This window comes from Giraffa tippelskirchi, chromosome 9 (assembly GCF_054371585.1).
Source record: "Giraffa tippelskirchi isolate mGirTip1 chromosome 9, T2T-mGirTip1v1.2.pri, whole genome shotgun sequence".
Lineage (NCBI taxonomy): Eukaryota > Metazoa > Chordata > Mammalia > Artiodactyla > Giraffidae > Giraffa > Giraffa tippelskirchi.
The window spans coordinates 27,869,371-27,880,276 of NC_137283.1; positions in this window are offsets into that span (position 1 = coordinate 27,869,371).

Sequence of the window (10,906 nt, forward strand, 5' to 3'; positions counted from 1 at the left end):
GAATTAGTTGGGTGGTTCTTCCCTGGACTGGCTCAGCTGGTCTCTGTGATCAGTGGGAGGCTCAGCTGGGGCTACCTCATCTAGCATGCTGGCCTATCTCACGTACCTGACTGTAGGCAGGCTAGTTGGTCCTGAAGGAACTTACCTGGGATGGTGCATCTCCATTTCATGTGCCCTCTCTTCCTCCGGTGGGTAAGCCCAAGCTTGTTCCCATGAAAGACTCAGGGTTCCAAAGAGCAGCAGGAGAAGGCAAGCAGCAGGGCACAAGAGCTTTTCAAATCAAATCACAAGCCAAGCCCAGAGTTAGCATAGAAGGGTGTGAATACAGGGTGTGGATGAAGGGATGGGACTATGGCAGCTTTAAGGAAAAGCACTGCTTCTGATTCTGAACTCACAGTCTGTGTCCATTTACCTAAATGCGTGAGTTGGAAACTTGGTTCATAGTTTCTGAAATTATACTTTGGACCTTGAACTTTTTCACTAACATGTGGTTAGTGCTGCCTTCAAGGAAATAACCCAGTGTGTCTGATTCTGGAGGACATGGCTAAGAAAACCGTTTCTGGGGGAGACTGGATGTGGGCTTTGAATGCCTGATCACCACCCTGTGTTCTGACCTTTTTCTGAACAAGTGTGGAGAATGATAACACTGTTGCTGGGGCCACCGGTGACTTATTTGATCTCCCCTCACGAACACAGATAAAGTTCAGCCGTTACCTTGGTCTCCCACCACGCAGCCTTGGCTCCACAGACATCATTTTTCCACTTGCTCAGCACTTGGAAGGTGATTTCATGTGAAATTCTTTAACATCAGTTAAACACTGGCCTCAGGATGGCAATGTGAGAAATCATTCAGGGAGCAAAGGGATGCCTCTCATTAAAAAAAAACAAAAAAACTTTGTGCAGATTTTCAAAGAACAGTTGCCTAAATGATCCCTTCCCAACCACTTCTTGCCTGGAAATCGCTGCCTCCTCTTAAACACATGTGGCATGTTGGAAACAGGAGAAAAGGGTTGGTGGAAATCTCTTGCATTCTCTACTAGAGAGGGCGCAGAGGTTAATTTGGAGGAAGCCAGATTGGGGGAAAGTGAGGAAACAAATTTAAAAGTCGTGTCTCCAGTGTAGGTGAGAGAGACATGTCTTGATGGTGGGGGGCCCAGTGACACAGGGCTGTCTGGGTCAGTTAGGTGAACAGGATGATCTTAATTGCTGCAATTTATTCTTCCTTTTGGGGCTCAGGGCTCAGGAGACTGTTCGATGAGCTGTTTATTGTCTGGATTGTGTGATTCCGAGAAAGTTTTTTGATGACATCCTATGCAAAAACATTCCCTGTAAATGCCGATTCAACCAGGTTTATCTTCTAATTCTTCCTTTTCCTTTTCCGCACACCCCCCACAGCCCCACCCCCCACAACACACACATCACTTCTATTTCATCACCCCAGGAACGGTGCTTCTCAAACAATCTGGGATGAAGGACCCAGTTTTTTATGTTGTATTTTGTGATTTATTTTGTGATTTTATTTTGTGATTTATTTTGTGATTTATTTTGTGATTCCTTATTTTAGTGGGTTATAAAGAAACTTTAGAGATTTTAAGACCTTAAAGACTTTCATTGATTTCATTTTTTTTCTTATTTTCATTTTATTGGAGTCGATTTACATTGTTGTGTTAGTTTCAGGTGTATGTATAGCAAAATGATTCAATTATACATATACAAGGACCAGTGTTTTAGATTTTTAACCCCCTGCAAATCAATACTAGCATGAAAGTGAAAGTTGCTCAGTTGTGTCCAGCTCTTTATGACCCCATGGACTATACAGTCCATGGAATTCTCCAGGCCAGAATACTAGAGTGGGTAGCCTTTCCTTCCTCCAGAAGTTCTTCCCAACCCAGGGATAGAACCCAGGTCTCCTCCATTGCAGGCAGATTCTTTACCAGCTGAGCCACAAGGGAAGCCCAATACTTGCATAAAACACAATGAAAATAAATTAATAGAAAAATACTAAAAATATGTAAATAGATCAAACATACAAAATACAAGGCCAACATTTTTAGTAATAGGTCGAGCAGACATGAAAGTTCTCAGGTAAATTGTTATAAAGAGTTCTAAACACCTTCAATTTCTATACTTAATTTGTAACCAACTGGTCACCAGTAGATGGTCCACACTCTAACTGGCACTAATGAAGAACCCCATTTCAGCAGTGGTCTGAATGTCTTAACAAAGTTCTATTCATTTACTTACCAGTATATCCTGTATGCATTAATCGAGCCTGCATTCCACCCCAGGAACTCTGTGAGACATGCCAGGAAAGCTAAGACATGGTGCCAGGGCTCAGGTGGGCATAGGGGCAAGCATATCCTGCTGGTGAGGCAGGGCTGTGATGGGGAGAGCAGAGCTGGGTGGGAGGAGAAGCTCACCCCAGTGTCAAGGCTCAGGGCTGCCCCACTGAAGGAGGTGACATCCAGGCAGGTCTAGAAAGAAGAGGAAAAACTAATTCAGAGAAAAGGTTTGGGATCCTACTGTATAGCTCATGGAACTCTGCTCGATGTTATGCGGCAGTCTAAATGGGAGGGGAGTTTAGGTGAGAATGGATACTTCTATATGTATGGTTGAGTGCCTTTGCTGTTCACCTGAAACTATCACAACATTAACTTACTGGCTATACCTCAATATAATATAAAAAGTTAAAAAAAAAAAAAGCTGATGATGATTCGGGACAGTGAAAGGGCCTGGAAGGAAGAAGTCCTTTCTAGGCAGAGAGAGCAGCATTTGTGGATGTCTCCATGTGCTCTTGACAGGGCGGGCAGAGATTTGCTTGGGTGTCAGGGTGGAGCAAAGGGGAGGTGAAGCTGGGAGGTGGAGTGTCATGGGGGTTTTGAAGCTGTGCCACGGAGTGAGTGCTTCATCCTGAGATGCACACGGCGGTCTGGAGGTCCCCAGAAGCAGATGTACATTGTAGGAGGCTCTCCAAGACTGCTGTGGAGAGGGGTTGGAGGATGGCAAGGCTGAGCTCAAAGGCCAGCTAGGGGCTGTGCTGACATCTGGCAGGAGGCAATGGGTCCTGGGCCAGCTTCATCGGGGGTGGCCAGGAGAGGAGATGCATGGCCTGGACAGACAAATGCAAGGCCCACAGAACGCAGACTGTATGCAAAAGAGAGAAAGGAGAAGCTTTGAGGAGGCCTTTGAACCCACAACAAAGTTGAGCGGCGCTGCCCAGGGCTGGCCCAGGGAAGGGTGGGGCTGAGCCTTTCCCACCACCACCAGCCAGCACCATTCAGAAACCAGCACACCATAGCTTTCCTCAGGCTTCTTGTTACAAAGTGTTGGTTTCCCTCCTCATCCAAATTACAGGAAAGCAATAAAAGCTTGACCGAAAGAAAAGGATCCATTCCACACCACTCTGGGAAAAAAACAACTCAGAACAATAGGGTTGCAATTCTCAAAGCTATACCTCCTGCCTTTTTTTCTCTTCCCTAAAACAGCTGCCACTTCCCAAATCCCAGGGTTTGATGTCTGTAACTCGTGCCACACGCTTATCTCTTGTCTTTGTCTTTGTTTCCTGATGGATGGACACTGTTACAGAAGACGGATGTGTTTGATACTGAAATCACGCAGTGTTCTGCCAGCATCAGTTAAATGGTGAATCTTGTACGAGTAAGTCATTTGGTGTTTAGAAGGGAATGGAACCAGGTTTGGTTGATGTCTCTACTTTCACGTGATCAGGGGCAACGTTTGGTTGCTGGGCAGAAGTGAAAGCCATGTGGTGTCTCTCAGTGGACCCGGGGTCTCCCTCCTCCCCTGGGGGGTCACTGGGGCACTTACAGGTGCCACACTCCCCAGAAGACCTGTGTCCCAAGAATGGAGGCAGAATGCACCCTTCTACTGTAGCTGTTTCAGGAGCAAATTCAGTTCATAGAAGGATATCCTCTGGGTTGGTTCACAGGCAGGGTTAACGCTCTGGGCACAGTGGGGTGGTGGGAGGGGAGGAGGGAGGCTTCTCTAAGTACATGCAAATGATGGGGCCATTCAGTGTCTCTGCAGCTGGATTTCAATGCCTCATCACCCATCTGCAGCAATAGGCCTTTAATTAGACTTTTTCTTAAAAAAAAAAAAAATCCATGATTTGTCAGAGGACCTACAATTCTTATTTCATCTGTGTGTCCCCATGTCAAGAATTATGATTAGCACAAGGTATAAGCCTAGTAAAAGTTTGAGGATCAGCTGGATGAATGACTGTAATCCCTCCAACTCTTGTTATTTTCTGTGTCCTGACTTTTGTTTCTTTCCCCCACTTGTTTTCATCCCCCTGTAGAAGCAAGGATTGTATTTGTCTTAATGCATATGAATAAAACCCCAGAACCAAGCAGGGGGCCTGGCTCCAGTGGACACTAGGTAGAAATTGGTTGGATGACTGAATGGATGGATGATGGAGGAGTTTGGAAAGGCAGGCTCACCATAGCTGGGCCCGGCTAATCGCTAAGCACTGGGGAGCCTTCTCTGGCTGCTAGTCTTCCCAGCCCACACACGTGGGTGTTACCGGTGCTGCACTGGTGCAGAAATTCCCTGCCTCTCTTCTGGAGTGTTCTACAGGACTCTAGAATTCCCCAGTGGGCTGAAACTCCCTTTACTGTGGGAGGCAGCTGGTTAGGAAATGTCCTCTCTGTTGACATCCTCCCCTCCTCTCACTTCCCCACTGGTGTTTCCCAGGATCACTTCCACAAATAAATGACTTGCACTTAAACCTTTATCTCAGGATCTGCTTCTGGGGAAACCCAAATTAAGACAGATGGACAGCGTCTTGCCTCCCAGTGATGATTACTTCACTGGTTGAGATAGTGTACTTCCTCTACTAATGTTTTATTTAGAAAAATTTCCAACCAATGGAAAATTGAAACAATGTATATACCCTTTCAGCCAGTATCACCAATTGATAATGAGTTCCCACAGCTGCTTTCTCTCTTCTTTTCCCTCTTTCTCAGTACATATATTTTTATATACATATACATCTGCTATATATTATATAATTATACTTTTATTATATTTTATAATATACTCAGGACAAAATATGTATATATTTAGACTCTTCAGTGGGAAACATAAGACAAATATGACTTTCTCTTGTAAAATTCCTGATACATTTTATGTAAATATGTATGTATGTTTGTTCATATTTATTTATTTATTGTCTGAACCATCTGAAAGTAAGTTGAAGAACTTGATGTAATTTCACCTGTAAATCCTTTAGCACATGCCAACAGGAACAAGGGATATTCTCCTGCATAGCCAGATATTCCATGATCTCACCCAAGGAACTTAACACTGATACAATACTATGTAACATGCAGTGACTGTATTCAAATTTCCCCAGTTTTCCCAAATCACCTCCTTTATAAAGCTGTGGCCCAACTGGCAAGCCATGGTTATACCCTACAGTGCCCACAGTTCTTATAGATACACCTGCAGTTACACACTCACTCTGTTACCTTGTAGCACACATCAAGTCTGAGAGGTGTTTCCCACTGCAACCTTGCTCATCTTTGTGCTCATCAGACAACTGCTTTCCTAGATGCCATAAACCCTGTCTTCCATTAGTGCTGATTTAACATAAGTCCATTACTCTGCTGTGATCGTGGGGCAAGCTGCATCCTGCTCCATGCCACGATGTTACACTCTTCAGCTCCAGGTTGCATGGAACACTGCAGAAGCAGCATCAGCAGTATTGGGAAGATGAGACTCTCTGTTCCCGCAGTTCCTTTTCTACCGATACACTACCCAGGAAAGGAGGCTACAGAGTCTCTGTTTGCACAGTAATGCACCACAGTCTTGTCAAAGAAAGCAGCGTTTCTGTCATCTAGCTGTTTTCCCCAGAGGACTCTAAGGACGAAACTGCTGCCACTACTTTATTATGGAACCAGGACCCAGGGATGAAGAAGAGCAGAAAGGAGCAGAAGTGTGTAGAGACCTTGGCAGGACTGAAAGCAGAGGGCAGTGGGAGGTGGGGAATCCAGGGAGACCAGAGTGCTAAGAGGTTCCCAGAGCCCGGTTTCCTGCCAAAGAATGACTTGCTGGGAAAAGTAAATAATGTTTTACTCTTTCTCTGACTTTATATGTACACATCTAAGACTTCTTGTATTGTTACAGCCTTTATGTAAAACCCCTCCCAGACTTAACGGGTATACCTGGGAGGATAAAGCGGAGACTCTTGGTGGTAGCCAAAATCAGTGTGATGCCATGACGGGAAACTGACAGCACATTTGTGAATGGCTGGAGGTCAAGCACCCTCACAGAAGTGTGTGGTTAAAAAATAACTGTGAGTTCGCATTGCAAGTCCCTGTCCTCCACAGGGACAGATCCAGAGCAGAGATTTCAACAAAAGTCAGGGAAAAGTAAACATGGCCAGTGGGAGAAACTTGAAAATTCTTGTCAACAGGAAATGTTTCCTTTTTGGTCTGTCAGACCCAGAAGCAGTCAGAAGCAGTGAGTGGAGCCCTAATTTTTCTTTTCCTGGGATGTAGTAAAAATAGCCCTTCTTTGGGAGTAAAGAAATTACCCCTTCTCTCTGCCTTAGCACCACTATTTAGAGCAGCAGTCAGGACTGAGCAAGGATTTTGCAGGATGTGTTGTGGTTGTTGCCTCTTACAGGGAGATTTTCAATGTGTTGTCTTTCTCCCTGACAGGAGGGATTCATGTCTGGGACAGAGAGGAGAAGAGCTCCTGGGATTTGCAGAAGACGGAGGCCTGGAGACAAACAGATGTCATCACTGGGGCCCCAGGAAGACCTTATTGGGCCTGTAGACTCTCCCTTTGGAGCCTTGGTCTTAGCAGTGTTGTTTTCTGGCACTTGGCGAGGGCTACTATACCTGGGAATTGCTTGCCTCTGAAGGCCAGTTCACCTTAGAATGGTGGGTAATTAAGTCTAGAGGAGTGAGAGAGAAGATAAGTTCTCAGTTCATGGGTGAATGAGAGCCAAGGTTATTGTAGAAGAGGCTGGATGAGCTCAGAGAGTCGCAGCTGAAAGAGAATTTCCCTCCAACGGAGGGAGAGGCACATTCCCCACCTGAAGTCTGACACTGAGAAACCAAACAGCCCTCAGAAGACCTAAGAAGTACAAAGGACCAGGATGTGGGCAGAAAGGAAGTGAGCGGAAGAGTAGGAGGCAGGGCTGTTACTAAAGCAACACGTGCCCAGGCATTAACTGAAGGATGCCCACATGTGTCATCATCACATTAAACAGAGTCCATGTGTTTCTCAAGCACAAATCTCCCACAAGTGCTTAAAATATCTTCATTGTTAACGAGAGTATGACCTCCTGCTCATGTGACCGTTGCACTACCATTTTCTAAGTTCTAGCTGTGGATCTCCTGAGGCTTTGTGTTAAGTTTGTGCTTCATCCTACCCCCATTCTCCGTGGCTTAAGAATTAGTAGAATTCCAAAAAGCCAGGGCTGGGAAGAAAGGAGGTTTGAAATTTTCTAGTGAGGCTGCTGTCTTTACCTCCCACCTGAGGAAACTGAGACCCAGGACTTGCCCTGCCTGGAATCACACAGCTCAGGGCTGGCAGAGCCAGGTGAGCACTGATTTCCTTGTCCAGAAATGCTCCACCGTGATAAAAACAACAGCTTCTGTGCTATGGCACCTCCTCGGATGCCAGACATCAGACTCGGTGTTTATCCAAAAGAGCATCTCATTTATTCTGCAAAACAATGTTCCATTCAAAGATGAGGAAATGAAGCTCTCAGAGATAACCAGCTACCAGGGCCACAGAGCTCAGGGGCAAGCAAGCAGAACCCTGGTGGGGTCTGTTTTACTGACCGCTGTTTCCAAGGGCCCTCCTCCTTCTATTGCACAGCTGCGAGGAAAGCTCCCTGAAGGAGAGGCAAGTATGCATGTGGGTGCTTCTTGGTATTAAGAGTTCTGTTTCTTGATCCGGATGGTAGATACAGGGGGATTTATTTTGTTATTGCTCTTTAAATGGTACAAATACGTTTTCACACACACATACATATGCATACATGTGTTGTATATATCACACACTGCACACTCATAACTTAAATAGAAAAGAATAGAAAGAGAATCTCATGGTGTTTGAAGACCGTCCTGGAGTGGTCTTTAGGCAAGATGAAGGGGACTTGGGCTCAACATAAAAGCAGAATAAAACCATCCAGGGTTTAGTTTGGGAGCCATGCCCTGTGGTAAGCGTCTTGACTCGGGACCAGGTAACTAGTGCTTGGCAGGGCCTGAGGGTGCAGGCTGTGTAGGACCATAGCACTTACTAATGTTTCTAGAACTGGGCCATGAGGAATATGATTAGTCTTCTGCTTCACTCATCCCAGGTTAGCGCAGGTTGATCAGCTTCTTTTTCATTGATTTCTCAAAGCATCAGGAGAAACTATCTGTGACTGTGTAAACAACAGGGTCATTGATAAGTACGGAAATTCAGAAACCCCCCAAAAGTCCATCCTCGGAGGCAATTTACTAATGTATGGTATCTTCCTATGGGGGATGGCCACTAAAAGCCATTAAAAACCCAGGACATGGTGATCATAGCAACGACTTGAATGAAAGCTCTGGTCCTCCCTTGAGAGCATTCTCTTTGCTGGGCACAGGCACCCATTCTGGTGTGTCATTCTCCCAGAACATCCCCATTCTACAGATGAGCAAGTGGAGGTTTAGAGAGGTGGGATAATTTGGTCAACACCCAACAGCTAAGATGTGGATAGATGTTCATGGCATCTTAAATTTAAAAAGCAGTTTATCATGCAGGGTGTACTGTATAATTTCACTTTTACACAGAAGGTCCAATAATGGGGGATTGATGACATAAATTACTTCACATGAGTCCAACTGATGGACGGTTCTGCAGACATTGCAAATAATACAATAGGTTTTTAATAGTTGACATGAAACAAGTTCATGGCATAATAAATTGTAAAAAAAAAAAGATAAGGCTGTATTTGCAATATGATTTCATTTTGTAGATGTGCGTATGTGTGATCAGTGATTTTAAACTGAGAGTGATTTTGCCCCTCAGGGGACATTTGGCAATGCCAACAAATATATTTGGTTATCACAAATGTAGAGGCCAGGGATACTGCTGAACATCACAACAAAGAATTATCCTACTCAAATTGTTGGTAGTTTAATAGATAGAGTTGACCCTTGAACAACACAGGTTTGAACTTTGAAATTCCACTTACACAAGAGTTCATCCATACCTGAATTTTTTCAATAAATATAGTATCTATATTTTCATCTTAGAGATCCTTAAGTTAAATGCAGGGAAAAGTTTGTATTCGGTTAGAGATCACAATATGTGAAGTCAGAAGAACTAGAGTTTGAGTCCTGATCCCATCCAAACTGTTTCAGCTTCCTGCCCTTGGGTGAGTCATTTATAAATTCCTTTGTTTTTGAGGCAGAGACAGCAGGACCAAGATTTTCAACAGCGCAGGAGGTCAGTGTCCTTAACTCCATGTTATTCAAGGATCAACTATATGCACACACATATTCTCACAAATATATACTTGTGGAGAGAGAGAAAGCATCTAGAAGAAATATTTCAGGAGGTTAATAGTCATTATCTTTGGGTGTAGGATGAATTTTTTCCATATCTCTATTTTCTAACCTTTCTTTTTTTTTAAACAGAGCATGATTGAATGTGGTAGGAGGGGTAGAGAAAACGATGTAGTTACATTTGCCTTAGAAATGGTTCAGTAGATTATACGCAGCAGAGGGGAAGAAGAATTGGGGAGGGTAGGTCTTTCAGGTGTTCAAGCTATTGCCACATCAAGTCATTCTCTTGGGGAATGTTTCTCTGATTCTGAAAACTGGGTTTAAAAAAACCCCAGCACACAACAACCACAAAGACCTGTGGTCGAAAGTGCCCAAGGCCAGAGTCTGTGAGAGGTCAGATCCCTGAGGGCTGGAGGTGGACTTGCATGAGGCTTTGCCACAGTGTTAATGACATCACCTGCTCCTCACACTCTGCGTGGCTCTGTTATGCTCCTTGCCCTTTTATGAACCAATAACACCGCAGACTCTCACGGCAGTTTTGTAGCCACCTGGGTCACGGCTCCTTATGGGGATAAAGAGAGAGACAATAGTGTCCTAGCTTAAAACAGAAAGGCTCCAGCAGCTGCTTAGCAACTCCCGGGGCCGAGGAGCAGACATAAACCATCCCATAAAAAGAGGGCAAGAAGGGCCCAGACAAAGGCTGGAAACTCACAGGGGCTCCTGGCAAGTTTCCTGACAACATGGGTGAAGAACCAGGCAGCACTAGACAAAGAGCCACCTCGGGGGCCACCTCATAAACCCTGCTCCTCATCAAGGGGAGCATCACTTCTGTGCTGAGTGTTTCAAGATTTGACTCAGACTACAGGTTCCCAGGGCTAAGTGCTGTCAAGTGCCGCTCCTGCCCACTGAGGTCCCAGCCCCTTCCAACCATCATCCCCATTCAACTGTACAATACATAATAACTCTGCTCCTTCTCTGAGCACACTGAGGAAATAGCTTTCTCGCCAGGAGTTTCTGAACCAGACAGATTCTTGGACAAGGATGGCAAAGAAGCTTCAAGTCTTGTGGCAGCTCTGAGTGATGGAAGGTGGCTGGCTGGTGTGCTGGACCAGGAAGCTTCCAGGACTCTGTCCAGGAGAGTGGGCAGCAGGTTGTGATTACTCTATCAGGGGCATGTGCACGGAGAGTTGGGTCCGAGGGCTCCTCCGTTCCTCGTTAGCCTTTGACCCGTCTATCCACGTGGCTACTCCCAATTGTACTGAAATTTCTGACCCTACTTTTCCTGTGGGCAATTATCACCAATTCCAATGGCATTGTTTTCACAGACTACCAGTGTCAGGATAATTCTGGGAGACTTATCAAATGGAGATTGCTGGACCCCAATAACCTGCACT